At 41.5% G+C, this 22611-nt stretch overlaps 1 protein-coding gene and 1 long non-coding RNA gene across 3 annotated transcripts in view; both read right to left on the bottom strand.

Moving 5' to 3' along the window:
• TEX264 (testis expressed 264, ER-phagy receptor) overlaps positions 1–22611 on the bottom strand; it is a 156406-nt gene that overhangs the window by 6865 nt on the left and 126930 nt on the right. The gene's annotated exons all lie outside the window — the stretch shown is intronic.
• On the bottom strand, positions 11042–14265 carry LOC117041655. The gene is made up of 2 exons (XR_004425998.1): positions 12816–14265; positions 11042–12019 (listed from the first exon to the last, which is right to left on the bottom strand). It is a non-coding gene; the product is annotated as an uncharacterized LOC117041655 (long non-coding RNA).

Here is a 22611-nt window from a genome sequence, read left to right as displayed (position 1 = left end):
AACACAGGGGCATGCTCTGTAATTCTCCTTAGCATAAGGTATTTTTTAAAGAAAAAGTGTGGCTACTGCTTTCTTCCCTGCCTGCCTTGCATACTGAAAAATGACTGTCCAAAAAAGAGAGAGGAGGCTGGAACAGCACATCAAATAAGAATGAGGTAGCCAAACAGGTATGAGGAATCATGCAGGTCTATGTCTAAATTTGGACCCATGGCTGAACTGCATTAGTATATGAAAATGAAATAGCTGGACTACGCTTCAGACAGGCAGAACATCTCCGGGGAAACTGAAGTACCAGGTGAAATAACAGAACAACCAAGTGCCAGTAGCATGTCTTCAAATTATTGCCTGGCTCCATGCTTAGATACAGGTTTGCTGATATTGAGGCTGCTTTCTAGCATTTTCTAAATGCAAGCCCAAAGGCTTCAACAAAAGGTGTCATGTCATTCCTACAGATATCCTAGGGAGGCAAAAGCTATCCCCTGAAAAGTATGAGGGCTGAGGTAGCAGACCAGGGGTAGCCATTATGATGCTTCTCAAATATTGTGGGCTACGGTTCCCATTAGCTCCAGACAGCATGGCCAATGATCAGATATGATGGGAGTTGCAGTCCACAGCATCCAGAGTGTATATTGCTCACAAAAGTGCTCAGCTTCAGAAACTGTAGATCCAGAATAAAATAAGGCTTGCGGAGGTGCTTGGCACCCACCTCCCGCTTACCTTTCCTTATATAGGACCATTAGCCTCCCTGGCAGGAGAATAAAGTTTGCATTTACTTTAAAAACAACCGCAGTGTTTCTTTGCACAACTGTCACATGAAGCTAGCTGCGCTCTCTCCAATGAGATTCTCACAGGTAATTGCTGCCCAAGGAGACAAGTGCTTGCATGAAAACCATAGCAAAGCCCGGAGAGGGAATAAGTGATTAGAAAAGCAAAAACTTTAGCACAGGCAGGTAGTACATCTTCACCATTCCCTTGAGAGAAAGCTGAGAGCACAGGCACAGCGCTTCCTTCCTGGGGCTATGGTGTCTTACAAGCACATCCAAGTACGAAAAATATTTGACAGCAAGCAACACACTGTCAAAGATGGTCTGAGACCTTGTGAGACTCATTTGGTGGACTAAGTAGACGGACTAGCTACAAAAGGGCTCACATTCCGTAACACTCAGGGTATGTATACCACAACAGGTGCCTGTGCATTTTGGAATTTCCCAGGGCCATGGAGTGGTATCACAGTGTATCCTGCACCATGCACACTCAGATGTTGGAAGCTGGTGCTTTTACAAAGACTACACTCATTGTAACCAGTGCAGGAGACACTGGTATCAAAGAAAGGGAGCTCAAGTGTTATATTTCTTTATGATAAAGAATGACTATTGGTAACCAAGAACACCCATCCTTTAAGGCTGCATCAGGTAACAGGAAAGAAAAGGTATGCATGCACCAGACCATTCAAATGTAATAGCAACATTTCTGGGGACTACTGTTTGAGTAGAAAGAGCTGTTTTTCTGCCCTATCCAACTTTAACCACATTCACAAGTTTAAACTGTGGTGAAAGTGCTGAGGCCATGAGCAGATGTTACATGGGATACAGATGTTATCTCTTAAGGAGAAACCTAGGTTGCAGGGAATGGAATCTTCACTCTGTCAGCACTTGAACAGCAGTATCTTGTAGTTCAAGAAAGGAATGTGATTATTTCCCAAGGAACATTGCTATGATTTGGAGAGCTGTCTGGGGTGTGGCTGCTGCAGTAAGAATTAGAACCCCTGACTTCACTGATTAGTAGTGACTCCCACGCCATATTGTGATGACCCCAGAACCAACCAGTATTCAGCACGGAAATAGGTGGGAGCCAAAACTGACTAGTCTCAAGGCAAAGCATGGAGAAGCTCCATGACATTTCTACCTCAGCAGCAAAGGCTAAAATGCAATTAATGAGCTGGTTGTCTGGATTAGCCAAGAATCAGCAAGATCCGTTTTTTACTGAGAATTCAATTTGAAGCAATCAGGTGGTGTGAGGAAAAAGACCAAGGCAAATCCGGTGGAGCAACTGAGCTATTTCTACAAATAGGTAAACAATAAAAATAAGAATTATTTTATTATTCTGATTAAAAATAGTCAGAAACTACTTAGAAGAAGTTGTTGCAGTGCAGTTACTGCATTCATATTTCAGATATACAGTATGAGGCATAAGATTTCAGAAGCTATTCCATTTCTTGTACATATGTCCACCTATAGATTGTTGTGTCTGTTAGCTATATCTCATTTTCCTACATAAAATCTCAGCACCTTTGCCCCAGTTTCAAATCCTTCTCTCAAAGACCCATGTAATCCATTGCTCTGAATGACTACATTCCCAGATTTGAGAACAATGCAACTAAAGTGTAAAGAAGAGATAAATTTGTCAGATTAACAGCAAACCAAAAAATCCTGTTGTTGGTTGCCAGGGCAACACAGCAGATAACAACATATTCATGTAAGCCATTAATCATTTTTAATTATGACATCACTTTCTGCTATGTTCTCATTCCATAGCTGAGAAAAAGACTAATGCCCTGTATACCTGAGCCCTATTTGTGTGTTACTCGTGTGTAGGACATAGTGGTATTTACGGTGGCGTGGACCCTGCCCTCTCCCCGATGTCCCTTCTTTCTCTAACAACTACTAAGGACAATCCTCACTGAAGTGCAAATATTGCAAACCATAAGTACTCTTTTTCCTCTTCTTTAACTAAAGTATAGAAAAGGATTAGGCCAATTCCAGTCTTGCAGGAGACACACAGGTTTCTCATCTATCAGAAGAGTCCAGATACAAAGTTCTCTGCTGCAAGTGGCTTTGTCAAAAATAGCCTTGCAGAGAATCTATTCCAATCTGGATTTCCCTGAACCCCAAGGGGGCACCTCTGCCAGCAGATGACAACTGGACTATAGACTCCTTGGAGGATCAAAGAAGCCACAATGAGCTTCCCCTAAAGATGTCCCTGCAGTTTAAAATCCACTGCCCCAAGAGGAAGCCAAGAGTTGCAGAAATAGCAGCTGGCCTTTTAAGTGGTGTAGATTCAGGGGGCAGGGTTGTAATATTATCTAGCTCAGACTAGAAAACTCTTGTGGTTGCTCCAGAATAGTGGTGAGACAATGTGTTTCTTTCTCTGGATGGTTAATCATGATCCAGAACTATAAATCAGCATCTTCTGACCTTGTCTGAGTTTCTAGTCTATTCTGGAGGCCTGGACCTCCTGGTCTCCATCTTACTTGGGTCATCACCACTAGAACACTGAACCTTTCTTTCAATAGTATGTTTCAATAATTTTGGCTGGTTTGCAATTTCTTTTGTACATTGATTTGCAGTCTGTAGCCATGCATCTTTGTTCCACGATTTCCTCAGATGTTATAAGATCAGGGGAAGTCGGAATTTGATTGGACTCCTCAAGGGATCATTAAATTACTAGGGACTCAGTAGGCAACATTCTTTTTTAGTCACTATTGAGTCATGTACTAGTACCACTAGCCGGCACTGTACACTATGGGTGTGTTTTGATGCTTGTCCGGGCTAAGCAGAATGTGCCCCATCAAACCATTTGCATATGTGAAAAATGGGCTTGGAGGGGGGCAAAAGCTTTTTCAAAACACCTCTAAAAGCTCCCGTCTTTTGCACTGGTTCACAATTCTGACACCTGTAGCCTCAGCTCCATTTTATATCTGAAAAATGTTATTTCAAGTAATAGTGAGATTGCTAGAGAGCTAATCAAATTTGGTGACATAGTGACATCACTGGGAGCAATACTCTCTTTTTGTTGACTAGCTTTGTATGCCCTGTGTGACATCATCACATAGCTAAATCTTATTGGTTGTATAATGATATCACCCTAGGTTGAAAAACTATTTTATCAAACAAGAAATAGCACTGAAATTGCTGCAATTTCAGGATGCACAGAGGCTCAAAATGGAATGCTGTCAAATCACACCTTATGCTGATTTTACTTATGTGATTGTTTGTTTATTATGTGATCTGCATAATTCTACAAACAAACAAACAAACAAACAAACAAACAAACAAACAGAAAGGGCACAGGAGACTCTTGCTTAGCAAGCTCCCATGAAACCATTACAGAGTCTGGTAAACAAGACAGAAGGCTTAAAAGCTTTTTCCAGGAGGGGTTTTCCCACCACGGAAAGCGTTTTTAAGCCCTCCACCTTGCTTACCAGACTCTAGGAAGGTCTTGTGCAGGCTCTGGAGGCCTTCTCAAGATCTCAGATGGTGGGGGTTGTTTTGATTTTATACACAACCCCCAGGACCATAACACCCTTGTAACTCTTCAATATATGTTAAGAGTTGTGCATCTTCACTGCAGTGCTCTCACACTTGCAGAAATTAATTTTTTTTAAGTGACCCTCCAAACCGTGATCTCTGAAAGTTGGAGTCATATTTCAGGGGGGTGGGGGAAGGGAATGCACACAAAATGTGCTCTCTTGTTTTGATTATACAGTCGTACCTTGGTTTTGAACAGCTTAGTTCTCAAATGTTTTGGCTCCCGAACGCCACAAACCCGGAAGTGACTGTTCCAGTTTGTGAACTTCTTTTGGAAGCTGAACATCCGACAGGGCTTCCGCAGTTTCCGAGTGGCTACAGGAGCTTCCTGCAGCCAATCAGAAACTGTGCTTTGGATTCCAAACGTTTTGGAAGTCGAATGGACTTCCGGAACAGATTCCATTCGACTTCCAAGGTACGACTGTATTGGACTAGATATATTTTACTATATTGTCCTAGGGTTCCTATATTCTGCCTCAGAACTGTTTCTAGTTTTAAGGCTTCTAGCACTACTACTCTTTTGGAGACACTGCCGTGATCTTGAACTTTGCTGCCTTAAACCCCTTTGGAGAAAAGGGTGGTGTATAATTCTAATAAGTAATGAGTAAATAAATCCTCCAATTCAATAGCACAGCAGGTTTGGGGAAAGTGAAGATACATGTCAATGCCATAGTACTTTGAAGAACGTGCTCTCCCCTAAGTGTGTCTGTGTCCTCTTCTACCCCTCCCGTTCAGCTTTGTGTCAAACCTCTATGTGTGTGCCCATGACTGGCTTTTGTGGTTAGTTGTGCTTGCATCTCACATCACAGACCTCCTTTGGGCAAGTCAGCACCTAGTCCCAGTATTCCCCATCTGTAAAACAGGTAAGCATTATCTATACACTCTGTCATCAAATGTTGGCAACATTCTGTTACATACGTGTTGACTTAATCTATAGCTGATGGCTTCACTCGCTTTCTTGACTGTTTAATACTCTGTAATGTATTCATTTATTTGTCCTGTGGACTAATCTCAGCTTCAGTGTACCCCAACTGCAAAACGTGTGAAATTTTTTAGAAAACCTTCAAACTCTTATCCATTATTAATGTGATGCACATATGCTTCTCTTTGTGTATCTCAACCTGCACTCTACAACTGGATTAGCTAAATAACTTGAAGTTCTCCCTTTGTGTTTGCAACAGGTTTGTAGATTGGATTGCATTAGGTAATGTGTGATGGCCAGATATCAGATGTGGATGGCACCACTTGGTGACAGGGGAATTGTAAGAACATGATATAGATGGATAAACTGCTATGCTCCACCCCTGACCTATCAGACTCGATCCCCAACAAACCATTCTGTGACTAAGTCCAGTGGGTGAACCCCAGAGTTCTGGTAAAAGAGGGGGGGACCATGAATGACACAAGTGTGAAGTCTGCCCTCCCCGATCTCTTGCACAATCTGTTAGTTTATATGCAATTTGTCCATATGGTAAGAATATGAAGAGGGCAATGCAACTGTGTAGCAAACATCTGAGGCAAATTCCATGTCATTCCTCTTCCCTGTCCATAGTATTGCCAAAATCAAACTCCACATATTATAACACTTGTTCCCAAAATAGAACAGTAACATATTGTGAACAAACAGTGTCTGAGCTGCAGCCACAATGCATGTCTCTGCCAAGAATGATAGCATCTGCCAAATACCTTGAGATTCAAAAAAGAAAAGAAAAAAGTACTTAATAAGCATTCATTCACTGAAGGGGAAAATACCATAAAATTGCAGTACTTCTCCTGCAAGATCAGGGAACCCTGACATAGAAGTTACACTTTCACTAAGTTAAAAATAGGTTGTTCATCAGGAAATAATCTCTCAGCTTCTGCTCTGCCAGAATGTTCAATGGGAAGGAAATTATGTGAACTGCAAAGAAAACAGGTGTTACTGGTAAATAAAGAATGCTGACTCTCCTCTTTATGCATAATTCACAAAAAAGCACATTTTAGGTTAGCAAATCAGGTGAGCACCTACCGAAGGACTAAGCTCTGTCATACACTTGGGCAGGCTGGGTACCAAGGAGGAAGAGTTAGGAGGTACAAGAGGAGAACTGGATGCACCATCTTTTTAAAAAACCCTGTTTATTCAAACAAATAGAGTCACAAATGGGTCATAAATATAATGTCAGTAGATGGCTTCTGGGCTGTTTGTTTAATGCAATTCTTTGGGAAATACATTCAACCATGGTTTACAGCAGGCTCCACTTTTCTTTAAACACTTCAATGAAAATAGTGTTTATCTAGTATAATTAGGGTTCTTCTAGTAGTCCTTTGTGTAAACCCATAATATTTGTCGAAATGATATTATGGCCTTACACATTTTTTGTTTTATTGCATTTTATTGTAAACCATTTCAGCAAATTTGGGCCGTGAAGTGGTTTATAAATCTGCAACTATATAAATAAATGGTTCTGCTACTTCAATTCCTTCTGCATAGCTACAAAAGAGACATCGACAGAGAAGGAAGAGAATAGGGTGCACGGATGACCACTTGAAGGACACCTATAAACAGGTATGTCAATTGTGTTTCTTCTTTCTCGGCTACATGAACTACAATTGACTGACTAATAAGCCAACTAGAGCTAGACACTTCATTCATGAAAGATCTCACAAGTATCAGCACAGGAATCAAGATCCAGAGCACAGTGCCTGATAAATAGGTAGGACAGTTCATGTGGCAGTTCTGCAAAGTTCAAAGAAGTATGTTTAATTAAAGTGTGCTGAGGAGGTAGCTGTTCTATGGAATGAGTTGACAACTGGGTTGTTTGGCTAACTGGTAGCACAGATCACTAGAAGACGCTACCCAACAAAATAGTCTGTGAGATGACACCTAATTACCTTTATGAGAGCCATTACATACAAAAACATCATTCTTCCAAACTTTATGGTCCTAAAAATGTACAAGCCTAGCAGGTGTGTAGTGTGCATTTGTTGTCTTTTTTCGTTCTGGGTGGAGAGCTGGAAAGTTTATGTCCTGATTGAGAATAAAGAGGGACGTAACCTTTGGAAGGAAATATACTTCCATAGTCAGAAGTGGTGTGCTTCCAAATACCAGTTGCTGGAAACCACAGAAGGGTTGCTGTTTTACCCAGATCCTGCTTGTGGGCTTTCTATAGGCACCAGGCTGGCCACTGTTAGAACAGGATGTTGGACTAGATGGGTCACTGGCCTGATCCAGCAAGCTCTCTTAAGTTCTTATGATACACTAGAAAACTACATTTATCCTGGTACATCAGCTGGAAAGGTGAATCATAGCATAAAACGGACAACATACTAATTCTACAAGCAAAGGTGATGGCTGCAAGAAAGACTATTATGAAAGGGAGATAGCAGAGATCACAGGTGGCTATGGATTCACAGTGATTTCTCACTTGTTGCTTGAGAACTAACACCAGTATCCAGGGCACAGTGGGTGACAGGAGGGTAGCTGTGTACAGAAAAACAACAACATGTAAGACAGAAAGTTTGAAAATGTTTAATAATCAACTACTGAGGGTTGCATTAAGAGACAACAGTTACATGAGAAGAAATGGACAGGCTGTGGGAACAAAGGTGAAGGCATATGTCAATACATTTGATACAGAATGGAATTTTGCATCCATAACATGAGAAGCAGTCATGGCATAGAATGAAGATTGAGAGTTAGCAACAACATCTAATTGGAAGTCTGCCATGACAAGCAGTTATCTATGTAAAAAACACCCAGATATCTCTTTTCACTTAAAGAGTGTATGAAAGAAATGTATAGTACATTTCTAGATGCCATGGAGTATTCAGGGAGAAGAACCCAGTATAGATAACAGTGGTCTCTAACTGCAAAACAGAGACTTAGAGACACTGGGTGTATTTAGCAGATAGTTATGCAGAAAAAAGATCAATGTGCATGGATGATAAAATGTTAAGAAAAGTCAGAATATTAGCAAGAGAAATAATTAAAAGCTTCTTTTGACTATTCATAGTATTTGTATCCTGGTCTGGTGACAGAGAACAGGCATTCATTTAGGATGGCATTTTCATTGGGAGGCTGAAGTACTGAAACAGGAACAATATTCTATGAGGATGGAATTGGATCTATATGTTCTATGATAAGCAAAGTGTATACTGCTTGGGATAACGTAGAAATAAGATGGACACTTGAATAATTGAGGAGGAATGGTATGGTATGGTACTGTATTACATTAGAGTATGTAATTTAAGATTTTGAGAACCCGTGCCAAAGAAACATGAGCATATGTCACCAAAATGAATGGTCAGTTTCAGGGAAAGCCAAAGGGAGGCAAAGTCAAGATCTTCATCTGGAAGTCCCTATATTCTTGGAAGTGGAATTAGGTGATATATCATTGTTTTGTTTCTTTAATTCAGAAAGGATAATAAGTTATGAGATGACACCTGAGGATAATGCAAAATAGAGTAGGGGTTAACTCCCTGGTTATTTTGAGGTGCCTTTTCTGCACCTTTCCCAGGTCTACAATATCCATTTTGAGGTGCAGTGATCAGAATTGTACACAGTATTCCAAGTGTAGTTACATCATAGATTTGTATTGCAGTGGAATATAGGCACAGGTCCCAGTGGAAAGCCATAACCTCTGAACTACAGTCCACTATATAACATACTACTGTGTTGACTTTCTTTTTTCTTGGAGAAAGGCTTCACCATAAAGTAATATTGGCAGTTACTGTCCTCTGGGAAGGTATAAAAAATGGAAATGCATTTTCTCACAAGAAATATTGAGATCATGCCACACACACTTGATAATTGGCAATCCACAGTGAGAGACCAGCATAGTAAAATTTGCTCCCCAACATGTCCAATTTCCTGCTGCCTTTATCAGTCAGTGCAGAATGCTGTCCCCCCTCCCCAGACTAAATGAGGAAATTTGGAGCTGAATGTTTTTTTCCAAAAACACACCCATTTGTGTGTTTGTGTGTGTGTGTGCATGAGAGAGAGGAAGTAGGTGGGTGCAGGGAGGAAGAAGTAGGTAGTGGCTTTATTCCAAGAGTCCTTTGGTACTTGCAAGTGTGCAGGGGCACTGGCACCAACTATAGGGAGCCCTGTAGTTTTGTGGGTGCTTGGTAACCACACTGTGGGGCTCTGACGCGATGTCCGAGGAAGGCCCTGCAAAGCTTCTGATGCAACTTCCAGTAGAAACCGGAAGTTGTATTGGAGATCTCATGAGGCCTCAGATGTGACCTCCGAGGCCCTGTTGAGGCCTTGGAAATGCTGCTGCAGTACACCGATGTAATGTGATATCATGATGTCACAACATAACGTTACGTCATGAGTGCCTTTGGGCACCCATAATCAGAAGTGTAGCTGGGGGTGGGGCAAGCAGGCCACAGGGTGGGGTGTGCTGTGGCAGGGCACGCTATGCAGAGCCACCCTAGAGTTTGCCCGCCGCCTCACCCTCAGCTATAAGGTGGCTGGGGGGGGGAGGCAGCGGAAAGATGCAAGCCTCATGCTGTCATTTTGGGCACCCTAGAGCCTGCAGGCGCCCGAGCCACCATGTCACTTCCAAGAGAGACGTGTGGTGCTGCAGGCCCCATGGTAAGTGCAGCCCCTGCAGTGTGGCTCCCAGTGCGCCCCGCCCCACCCCACCCCCCAGCTACACCTCTGCCCATAATCTGGGACCCAAGTCAGCACCCCTGTTTACGAGAGACAAACTGGTTCATTTGTAAGAAGTGGTTCTTGCTGTAATTTTTATTTCAACTTGCAAAGAACTTCCTCTGATTATAGTTGGGGATCCTGCGTAGGGATGGAGGATCCTCTGGAGCAGATTTTGAGCGTGCACAGGGAAAGAAGAAGAAGAGGAAGTTCTGTTGCATAAGTGGAACTCTGCATTCACAGCACTGGATACAACCCTAAAGTTCTAGAGAGTTCTCAGGGTGTACAGCATAGATGCAAACCCCAGTTTACAACTGCACAGGGACCATACAAAGAAAAAGCACAGCAATATATATTCTGCTGTGATATATTTTAGAAACTATAGCCATAAGAAAGGGTAAGGAAGACGTTTTATCTCATGACCTGTGAGGCCAGTAATGTTACTCAAAAAATACACAAAAATAAAACTAGAATCATGCTAGGGTCCAAACTATCCAAATCTAGTTTTGATGTTTCCCAAAACAGAGTCTCAGCTTAGAGTCCTTGGGTTGCATGTGCTGGCTGAGGTTGACGGGTGTTGTAGTACGAAACACTTGAAGGGTAACAGGTTGGGAAAGGATGTCCTCAACAGACTCGCAGTTATTGGAATTTTATTTATTTTTTTGAAGAAAAACTATTTTCTCAGTATATTTTTATTCCCTGGTTGTGTGTTTTGCTGTTTAATTATCACAAAGACTGAAGATCCCAGATACAATAGCTTTAGTCAACAGAATAACTAATGAAACATTTGTGTTGCTGTATTTTTACTAAGAAGGTTGTGTGCAGGTTTTCTGTTCTCACAATTCCACAATCATGTCTATGAAAATGGGGGGTTATTGTCCTAGATCTAAACACTTCAATAGATTGGAGATTGATACACAGATACCAACCAAAGTGCTCAGCCCCTCCTGGCAGACATCCACGAGACCTCTCAAGTACATGGATTTTTTTTTATACCAGCTTGTGATGTATGTACATTCCTGTTCAGAATAAATCTCTGAGACTTCCAAATTTAATTGCTAAGTAAGTGAACCAGATACATTATGTTAGAATAAAAGCATCTTTTAACTCATTTAATTTGATACACAAAGCTGTAGTGAAACCAGACATAAGACAGTGCAATGTAAAGAAAAAATTGAGCATGCCTTTAAAGTTAAAAGCCATAATAAAGTTTAACCATGGTTTCAGGCTCCACCACTCTGATCCAACAATCTTAAGACAACTCCATCATTCAGAAATCCCCAGCAGCCTCATCCCTTTGTTTTGCATTGAGGGTGACAGTAAAGACATTCATGTTTCCTTTTAGCCAAGCATTTTTATACTGCTCTGTCACTTTCCATCATGTTTGAACAGCCACACTTGACAGACCTGGCCATTCTGGTAGACATATCCATTTTAAGGAGGGATCTGCTCTGTCTGGACACAGCTGAGATGTGCCCCAACCATACAGAAAGGGCATGGGGCAAGCAGACAGGCAGTCTAGTCACCAAAGGCTCAAGCACTTGGTTTGCTATGGGTCACCATACAACTGCAAAATGTGCTCTCTAGAAGAATCAAAGCAATGGATTTCAGTAACAGCCCCACTGTGTCTCCTTCCCATCACTGTGTAGCTTGGATTCCCCAATTCTTCAGATTCCTTGAATGGAGTGCGTTCTAGAGTTGTAGGATTTGATTCTTGTATGTGTTGGGGACCTCCTCCTCTCAGGTCTCAGACAACCCACAAGTACTGCACTGGTGATCCAGGTGCCATAGTAAGATCTAGGTATGAGAACTCTCATATGACACATGCCATTCTCATCATGCTGCTTATTTCTCCATCTGTCCCATTCTTAAAGTCCTATCCTTGACAAGTTGAGGATCTCAGATTGGTCCCCTGTTGCTCTTATTTTGCAGGTCCACAGAACTCTGCTTCCAGCATCAGGAATTCTTGATCTGATCCAGAAGAATTCTTTTTATGAACACTTTTCTTTGTATTTAAATGATATTGAAGATGCCAAATGAGCAACCATAGAAAATGATGGGTTCTTTTGAAGGATTCCTACTGAAAAATACACATTTTCACAGAATCCAAATGACTCATCAGCTGATTGACACATCAGACATTCAGAGCCTCCATTTAAAGAAAATTCCACTGAACTAAGTGAGGTAAAATCAAAATATTGTGGCTTGACAGGGCTATGGATGGGGCTATCAGTGACTTGGATCAATTCCTGGAAGTCATTAATCTATACCACTAAACAAGGAGCTCTGGCACTTGGGAGTCTTACAAGCTGAGGAATAAATATATGGAAAATAAATTCAACTTATCACATGGAAATATATTCAACTATCAAATGCAAGTACCATGCAGAACAGGTCTGGAGAGTCTCTTGGGCAGCAGTAGGTAGTTACTCTCAATTACTTTCAACAGGGTATATTTGACCAGCACTGGATTTGCCTATGCACATCATCTTATAGAGTCAGTATGCTCCAAAGGATAGCAGGGTTCAAAAACCTCATTAGACAGGTATTCACTGTTCATACAGGCTCTCTCATACAAAATGGAATTGTGACCTATCTGAGAGGATAGGCAAAAACATTAATATCCTTCAAAGGCTTTCTCAAACAATTAGATCTTCAGCTGGATTTTAAAAAAAATCTAAGAGTCAGCACCAGTTGTATCTAAAAACGGCAGGCATTCCATAATCAGACCCTCATCACAAAGACAACATATATAACATTGCGGGACATAAATATATATAACATTGGTGTCTCTTACTGGAAGTGGTTTGAGACTACCACTCTACACTGATGAACATGGGGATAAGGAAAGTGATTAGGTTATGAAAACTTACCATTACATCTTTCTATAGCCATCTGTTTGATGTTGCAGAACAAATAAAGAATGCAATATCATAAATACTAAAAAAAATATGTTTATACACAAGAAAGGATAGAAAAAAGAACTGCTAATCCTCCCTCTACCACAAGAAGCCCACCCCCTTCCTTTTTATAAACAGTGAAATGTTCCTATCCTGGGGTGGCAGAGAAGTTTTCAATTAATGAGATTCGATTCCCTGAAGCTAAAAATACACTCCAAATAAATTGTAATGGGGCATCTTTCTGTTCCTTGCAACTACCTTACAGTGCTATAGGACAACTCTGGAATAAAAATTCGCATTATTGCTCCCTTTTGCAAGACGTGGGTTGCAAGTCATGTAATAATTAAGTTAAGTGACTCAGACTATAAGCTAGAAGGTCAGAAAGCCTTGTGCTTCCCGCCCCCACCCCGGAAAAAAAGCAAAAGTTAAAAAGTGAAGCAAAACAAAGCTCTGAACATTGTCCCCAACCCCAAAGGAAAAGAGCCGGAGGAGAGGGTTTACCCAACTCCAGAGGACTCCTGCTGTGGAAAGAGTACTTAATCCATAATTCTTCCCTTCAGTGTTCTGGCCTTCTTTCCCCAGCCAGGCTCTGAGCTCTATCAAATATTCATCTCCTCTCTCCTTAAATAATAGATCAATGTAATAACAGGCAAAGCACAGTTAATCACAGCTTTTCAAACCCCACACAAAAGCCACCAGGCGATGGGTAGGGACAAGCACAGCAGTGTGGAGGGGGCAGGGACCCAAAGCATCAGCAGCCTACAGTGACAGCACACACAAGTGGGAAAGCAACTCCATGCCTAGCCCCTAGGCCATCCCCCGCAAAATATGCAGCTGCAGGCCTCCTCCAAGGAGAACTTGTCATCCAACAAGCAGGTCTTTCTGGCAACAGGTGCCAAAGCTGGACAGAGAAGCATATGCTCAGTGGAAAGAGAATGCAGAAGTGAGGCGTGGCGCATAGAAGTGTTCGTGTCTACACAGAGGTTTAGCATGCTAGCTTCCCCAAACCAAGGACAAGAATTCGAAATCTATTATATGGCTAAAGCAAGCAAGCATGGATAGCTTCAGTTTAGGTATACTGGCCCATCACAAAGTCACTGTACAGTCTAGAGCACTGTCACACTCAGATTCTGAAAAGGAACGGAAATGATTACAGGAGGTATTTGCAAAAAGAAATTGGTGTCCACTGACCAGCTGAGCTACATGAAAATTGAGGACAATGAAAGAGGGAGGTGCATTGTTCAAAATGTGCTATACCAGTGTAGGGAAACTTCATTACTGTCTTTCTGCTACAAAAGATCCCCCCTAGATCTGTTGTGTTGGGAGTGAGCCCTCAAGAGATGTAGGGATTACTGCCTTCTTTGCTTTAAGCGAGTACCAACAGCAGGCTGAACTGTGAAGAACATCTGCACCTCTGAAACTGTTTATCTCTCTCTGAAACTATATATATATCTGAAATTGTGTAAGCAGAAACTCTCAGAGGGACACAGTCCCTTATTGCTCCAAGAAGCACAATTCTTTCCCTAACAAGAGGCTACTTAAAAAAATACAATAAAATAAATTGACCTTCCATTCATGGTCACACAAAAACCCAGGAGACAGCCCTGCTGAGAGCAAGGACAAAGTGAATGCTCCTAGACCTATAGCTAGTGCTTGAGCATTGCATGACAATTAAGTGCAAAACAAAGCTAATTATGATTGACAGAAGCCCCAGAAGCATTCTTGCTCCTTTCAAACCACCCCTCCCTTTCTTGTGACCTTCATGACTAACAAGCAGCAAAAGGGATCAGTTTCAAATTGCATAGGTATCCAGTTGTCTTCAGCTTCTCCCAATATGCCCAGAGTACAGTATATATACACATGTATCCTGAATGCTCCAGACGAGTCTTCACAGATGCAACAGCCATGTTCTCAGTGTGCAGATATAGATGGTGTGATAAAGATCCCAATTCAGCAAAGGTCTCGGCAATCTCCCCCCAGCATCCAAGTTGTCAAGCATTATTAGTAGTCACTGCCAATAGTAGAAGTAGAAAGCACTTAGCATCTCAGAGGAATGGGCTCGAAGGAAGGAAGGATGATAGATTAGATAGCAAGACAGATGTGGTGTTTCTTTCAAGGTCACAGGATCACTGCTCGACTTCAAAAATGCAAACTATTTATTGGCACATATACAGGTCGCTAGCTTTTGAATGACATCAGTTGCATCAGAAGTCAACAGGGAAAATGGCAGAGGCTTCTGCAGGGAAATTCATAAAATGAAATCATTAAATCAGACAGACCTGGGAATTTTTAATATAGCTGTTTGTAAAGAGCTCAGGGAACTTCAAAGGAAAGGTGTTATATTAGGGCAAAGTATTATTAAGGATGAAGATGGCCTTTGAAACAAACAAGGTGTAAAGAAAACATTCTAATAAAGTCCCTATGGAAGGTTTTGTTTTTAACTGCACAGGAGAATGAGATTGGAAAGAACAATCTCTTATACTGTTATTATTTCTAGATGCCAAATTTCCCCCACTGAGCAGTAGCATCTTCTTAGAGAAAGGCTAAATGAAAAGACAGAATGGGAAGCAAAAGATGAAGAAAAAATGGCTCAGAATCTTGCAAGCTGCTCAGAATCTACAGTCCCCATTTTGTTCAGTGTTTTGAAGAGGGGAACATAAGAAAACAACATAAAACCTAAGAAGAGTCCTGCTGTATCAGACCAAAGGTCTATCCATTCAAGCAACCTGTTATCATGGTAGTCAACCAGATACTGTTGGAACCCTACATGCAACAGGACTTGAGTGCAGCAACACTTTCCCCACTTGTGATTCCAAGAAACTGAGACTCAGAGGCATACTGCCTCCAGCAGTGGAGGTAGAATATAGACATCATGGTTAGTAGCCAATAGTAACCTTTTCCTCCATAAATTTGAACAATCCTCTTTTAATAAGAACATAGCGACCCGCAAGATAAGCTCAAATTTCTTCAGGATTAGGATGGATCATTTTGTGATCAGCTACCTTATGCTATCATGTCTAACTGAACTGTCATCATGAACAGTGCTCAAGATATTCAGTACCACCTTGGCTGATATTTACAACCACTCGAATGATAAGATCACTTTATATTCCTGAATAAATTTCCATCCTGTAAGAAACACATCACAACATTTCTCCACTGCAACACCATGCAGTCCCAGATAAGGCTACCAGTCCTCACATAGCCAGCCACAAACAGGATGTAACAAAAAGTCTGTTTGCTTGATTTTTGTATCTGTTCTCTGCATTCAATAGAATTAGCCATGACTTGTTTAGTTTATCCCAATCCAACATAGGATGGAACCTAAGAACAACATAACTAGTTGTCGAAACAAAATAAAAACATTCCTTCCAGTAGCACCTTAGAGACCAACTAAGTTTGTTATTGGTATGAGCTTTCCTGTGCATGCACACTTCTTCAGATACCCAGGGTATCTTCTTTATAACTGGTTGTGCATGCCCAAGAGGCTTTTGGTCTTGTATTTCTCAAACATTCTCCCACCCCACATTTTTTTTTTGATTGAGTGGATGTGCATTCATAAATATACTGAAAAGTAAATCAGTGCAGTGAATTGATTCAAGCATTCAGTTGTACAGTGAAGATGCTGTTCCTCTGCGCTGTCTTATTTTCACTGGAATGAACATCTGAATGCGCATCACAGCATGAGGAAGAACTGGTGGAAGTCTTTGTGTACGTGTGCACATACACACATATACCCTTGTTAACAGTTGCATTCTCTTGTGCAAATTGATTGCTAAAAGATGAACCTTGTGCTGTGTGCACAGAGGGGGTGCTCACAAATCTCTCCTCTCCCCATTTTGAGCTAAATGTTAATCCCAATCCATATATGGATACATTTGAGATCACAACCTGAATGATCTTCCATTCTGTGCAATTAAAAGCAACCAAATCAGGTTATGGTAGCTCCCTTTCTCCCCAACATAGCCAGCCACACAACAAAGGGGATAAAAATCAATCTGAACTGAATACTTTCGTGTTGGGAGCCCTAATATGTACCAGTAGCAACACTAAGTTGCTGTTGAATCTCCCAGACTATGCTTTTGAAAAATCATTACTTGAGGTATCTTTTCTGAGCCACTCACCAACATACCCTAATATATAAAAATGGGAAGAGGGAAAAAACCATCCTATTCAGTTTACAAGTGAGTCCTGGTTGCAGGTTGCTTGTGACCAGAATGAAAATTCTTTGCAAAGACTTGTCGAGCCTTAATATGTAGTAGTGGATAAAATAACAAGATGGAGAGACACATATTTTATTCTTTTTAAAATTCAAAGTCATAATGCTGAAACATGTCAGACTAACAAGTGTGAATACCAGTGCAATGATTCTAAAATAATAGGTGCTGTTGAGCAAGCTGCCTTGAAGTCATACTCAGTAGAATGGAAGCTCATTCCCTACATGCCAGGTGTGTGGGGGACAAATTCCAAATGCTGGGACTAAGAAGGAGTGAAACAAAGCCAAACAGACATGCCAAATGGCACTGTCGCTCTAAATCTGTGAATGGTGTACGAACAGTTATTTCTACTCCATTATTGAATAGAAGGGTGTGTGGTTTTGATCAGTGCCTTCATAAGAGACTACTGGAATCCATATGAGCTAGTCTGTTTGCCAAACAGGAAAGCCAAGGTATGTATAACAAACAAGTAAAAGTACTGATTTGCATGACTATAGACTGAGTCTTGAAACTATAGGTGGTATCCAGTGAAGTAGTTATGGCGTATGGGATGTTAGGGGAGGGATAGTACTTCTGGTGGGGGACATGTCATACTCCTTCTGGGGTAGTTTGTCTACCTTTGGTCCCCAACCTATACTCAGCTCTCACCAGTAGCTCCTAGAAGCTGTCAGTATGCAACAGCCCCCAAACTCCTGGAATGGCCTTGATTAACTGACTAAACCAGGTGAGGGTAGCTGATGGGTCTCAAACCCTAAGTGAGTTAGGGACTTCCCCTGCATTTGAAGACAGGCTCTGGTGGATTGAATGGATGAGACCAATAGTGGGTCGAACAGTCAAGAAGGTGGTTTCTGCACATGCTGTAGAGTGAAATTAGGGGCAGGTGGGGCTTGTCAAACTGGGAAAGTAGCCCATCTAGGAGAAGGAAAACTCTGATCCTAAACTTCTGCTGTCTTGTGGGATATCTTCAGGAGAAGAAAAGGATGAGGAGTAAACCCTACACAAATCCAGAGTGGAGTCCCTAAGACAGTTGGATGGTGCCCTGTATGCCTCCTTCCGGCAACTCCTGTAAATAAGCTGGTGCCAAATGTATTGCTGTGTTTTCATTTGGACCACATTTGTGAGCCTGAGAGGGGGATCTTGTTGTCTGGGCAGCCCAGGACCTCCATACTGCTCAGGCTTGCACTATGGGGAGGTCACTTTGGTGCAGCTAACACAGCGGTTTGGCTTCACCTGCGGAAGTGCACTCCATTGTCTCTTGAGACAGACAGATGTCAACCAAGGTTAATCTGAAGTCCTCCCTCAGATTAAGGCCTGATGGAAACTCTATTTATAACCAAACCCAACCCAGCTTTAGCAGTATTGGTGGCACCTAATGTTATTTATCAATGTTAGAGTGCATGTCTGAAGTTTAGTGCTTTATATATTGAGCATGGCTTCCTTCACTCTTTTTAGACAGCAGGAGAAAGTAAGGTCAGCCATTTGGACATTATAAACAAGTTACCTTGTGGTAAATTTGTTTCAGTTGACAAACAACGCAGTTGTATACAGTAATAGATAGACATTGTTACTTATCACATATCTAATAAGAAATGCTCTAAAAATGGAATTCATTCTTCACACAACAGAATTCAGGCTAAAATCCTCCTGCAAATCCCTATAAGACCAGTATAGTGCTCCTGGGATGAAAGGAATCTGGGTTCTCTTAACTCTAGTTAAGGCAGAATTAAGCAGAAGATGCTAAAGCAATAACACAATGCACTACAATGCTGTTTAATCTGTTCTATTGGACCTCATGTTGTTTGTATTAAACCAAGAGCTTGCAGAGAGGTGGTCTTTGTATTCCAGCTTCTCCACTGAGGTTTTAGAGCAAAATAAACTTTAGAGGAAGTGTTAATAGATCTAAATAACATATTAATGGCTACTAAGGTAACCTTGAAAGTAAGTGAAACAGTTAAAAGAGCCTATGTACATCCTGAAACCTGCATAGCACCTAAACAGCGTAAACAGAATGTCTTCTACATCTTTTCCCATTCCATTTTATGACTGACCATTTGTAGACTCCATGGCTTACTTCTTGGATTTCTTACCCACCCTTCATCATAAGGTACAGAGTAGATTACAACAATATGAAAATACAGTATTAAAATTGGATTAAACAAGTTACAGGCAGAAGAACATGGGGAACAGGTGTCAACATCAGTCAACATTTTCTCTCTCCCAAGACCCAATTGCTCTGTTTACCAATTTACTCTGATGAAGACTTTGAGAGCTTGTATACCCTTTTGTGTTATTTTGGTTGCCAATAAAGATATTGTCCTAATATGGACACTGGAAGTATCCAAATGCTAGTTTATTATATTTAAAAAAAATATCAATGTGGTTTAATATCTCTATATAATAAACAAACATAATAAAAACACATTTAAAATCAGAGACCATCAGCTAACTATTATGGAAATATATTTCTGTAACTGTCTGCATAAGCCTGGCAACACAGTGAACTTTTCAGCAGGCATTTAAAGGTTGAAACAGAAGGTGCCTGCTGAATCTTTATCGGCAGAGAAAGGTTTTATTTCATGTTGATGCCAAATTGAGCCTTGCTAGCTCAGGGGACAACCAACGTCATACCTGCAGATGATCTCAGTGAACAAGCTGGGATATAAGGGTTTAGACAGACCTGAAGGTACACTGCACTTACATTGTTCAGGGCTTTGTAAATTAATACAAGGAATGGGCTTTAATGGGTAAACCTCTCACAAGATGAAGGTGTTCCTCTGATATATTTTCAAGTGCCAGGCATCCCTTTAACTTCAGTGACTTCAACATTTTTACCTGCTCCCCAAATGTCAGTGTCTACCAAAGGGCATAAACTGCAGAATAACCAACCATCAGGCAGTGAAACTGATATCTGCTGCTTAACTGAATAACAGCAAGCAAAAAACATTAAAGACTCAACACCATCTCTTATGAATATAGCTCAGCCTCCTTCTCAGTGGGAGCCTAGCCTAAGAAGTAGGCAGCTAGTAGCTGTCTCTCTGATGCATCTTCAGGATCTGGCTCCCTGGGCATTTTTATAATTTACCACTATTGCAAAAGGAACATATTTTATTATTGTATCTATTTTGAACTATTGCATGCATTTTGCTATGTTTGTGATACATGCCATGGAACTTCATGGTTGTTTAGATGACAACAAATTTATACGTCATGTGTAATGCATACAGTATTTATAAATAGCAGTTGCAGGCGACGTATATTTTTGTCCTACAAGATGTGAGCATGTGGGCAGATCCCAGTAGCTAGCAAGTCTGCAGTACTCTAGCAACAGTATCAGGAGAGCTTCAGATAGCACTGATGTCATGCTCCTATTAAGATTGCAATTGCTTCCTTTATATATGCATAAATCGTTTTTTACCTGTCACCATAGGATAACAATCACTATCAATAATAATAATAATTTATTATTTATACCCCGCCCATCTGAAGCAATTCCATATTCCAAATAAGACAGATAAACAAGAATTATGTGATGAGAACAGTTACATGTGGCTTATCCAAGAGAAGATACAGACATAAGCACAATCATGTTCTTTCTTGGATGTGTTGCATGTCCAAGGATGGACAAAGCAGTCTATTTCAGTTTCTTTCATTTTTTCAGTCTTAAGATTAGTTCACCACATTTCATCATTAATTTGCAATTTTAAAAAACAAGTTCTCACAAACATTTATCAGCATTTTAATCTGTATTTCTCCTAATACAGTAAACACATTTTATTATGTAATTTTGCCTAATGTGCTTATATTTCCCAATGTAATGTGTTATGTTGCATTTCCCCTTTCGCATATGCATTTTATGAACACTTTAATGCACATTCTTTGCATTTTTTTGCTTATATATGCATATTTGTACATATTTTTGGGTTGGAAACTGTACCACAAAATCTGGGGTGATGTGGTTTTTCAAAGGATTGTTTCATTTTGCTTTGCATAATTTTTGGGGGGGAAGTGTGAATTAAGTAGGCTCACATTTTAATTTATGAACCATGGATAAGCATCATGTCAGACAGGAGAGAAAATGATTCCTTTGAATAACCCCAGCAAATAACCTGTGCTTCCTGAAGAAATCAAAGAGAAGCAGCAGCAGAAAAAATACCATGCAGGAGATAGCATGTCTGATACTGAGGGATGTGATTGGGCCATCTAATTCAGTACTGATTGGCAGCAGCTCTCTAGAATTTCAGATCAGAATCTTTTCCCAACTCTATCTTGAGATTCTAGGCATTGAACCAAGCGAAACACACACTCTACCACTATCTATGGCCATAAGACCCTTTTGGGATAAAGAACTGCATTTCCACAGACACACACCCCTATCACACCCACACCAAAACCATCAAAAGGTAACTGAATGGAACTATAACCACCAGTTGTCCTGTTTTGAAGAGGGCAAACATTGTAATTAGAGTCTAAGAAGGAACTAATGTGTAAAGATTAGTGTGAACATTAAGCCATCATAGTTGCTAATAAGCAGCCGGCCTTTCTCTTCCTTCACATGACACAAAAAAGCCTGGGCCATAACATCAGGTGAAGTTGGCTTTTGCAATCAGGGTGAGAGAAGGACAGGAAGTTCTGGTAGTGCAGAATATATTCTTAAACACACAGGCAATCAGCAGGATAACAGTATTTAAGCCCTTTTGCCTATCCTACCAACTTCTCTGAAAATTCTTGCCACCCATTCTTGGGAATAGTGCAAGTGTTTTCCAGTCAACTCAGGCCAGATAGAAATTCTTAACCTGTCTATATACTGGGCAGCCAACCAAGGTGTTTGTTTTTGTTTCTTTTGCCTACTCTGGTGATTCGAGGGTAGTTTGAGTGGAGGTCCTGTTACTGAGGTAAATTAGTCACATTTAGGAAGGTGGTGTGCGAAGGTGAACAGGTAAGGAATGAGTAGATGGTTAGCCACTCTTCAGAGTGATAGGTGCTTCCTGATGCCTGCCACTCGCAGGGCCGGCACGTCCATTTAGGCGAACTAAGCAATTGCCTAGGGCGCCAAAATAGAGGGGGCGCTGGCCAGGCTTGGACGGGACGGGCTAGCACCAGCTTCTCTGCTGAGCGGAGAGGTGCTGCTTGCCTCCTACACCACCACCCCGGCTCCCGCTAAAGCAGGCTTTGGCGAGGGGCAGGGGTCGGGGCGGGCGAGCAGCAGCTTCTCCGCTACAGTGGAGAAACTGCTGCTTGCCTCTCCACCCCCCCCCCCACTAAAGCAGGCTTTGGCGGGGGGCGGGGTTGGCGAACAGCAGCTCTCTGCTACAGCAGAGAAACTGCTGCTTGCCTTTCCACCCCCGGCTCCCGCTAAAGCAGGCTTTGCCGGGGGGCGGGACGGGCGAGCAGCAGCTCTCCGCTACAGCGGAGAAACTGCTGCTTGCCTCTCTACCCCCCACCTCCCGCTAAAGCAGGCTATGGCGGGGGGGGGCGCCAGAAGGTGGTTCGCCTAGGGCGCAAGAAGCCCTAGCACCGGTCCTGGCCACTCGGGCTTGTGGGATCCATGGGCA

Source organism: Lacerta agilis, chromosome 2, assembly GCF_009819535.1.
Source record: "Lacerta agilis isolate rLacAgi1 chromosome 2, rLacAgi1.pri, whole genome shotgun sequence".
Taxonomy (NCBI): Eukaryota; Metazoa; Chordata; class Lepidosauria; order Squamata; family Lacertidae; genus Lacerta; species Lacerta agilis.
The sequence above is the reverse complement of the archived record's forward strand: the minus strand, read 5'-3'. Positions and strand labels throughout refer to the sequence as shown.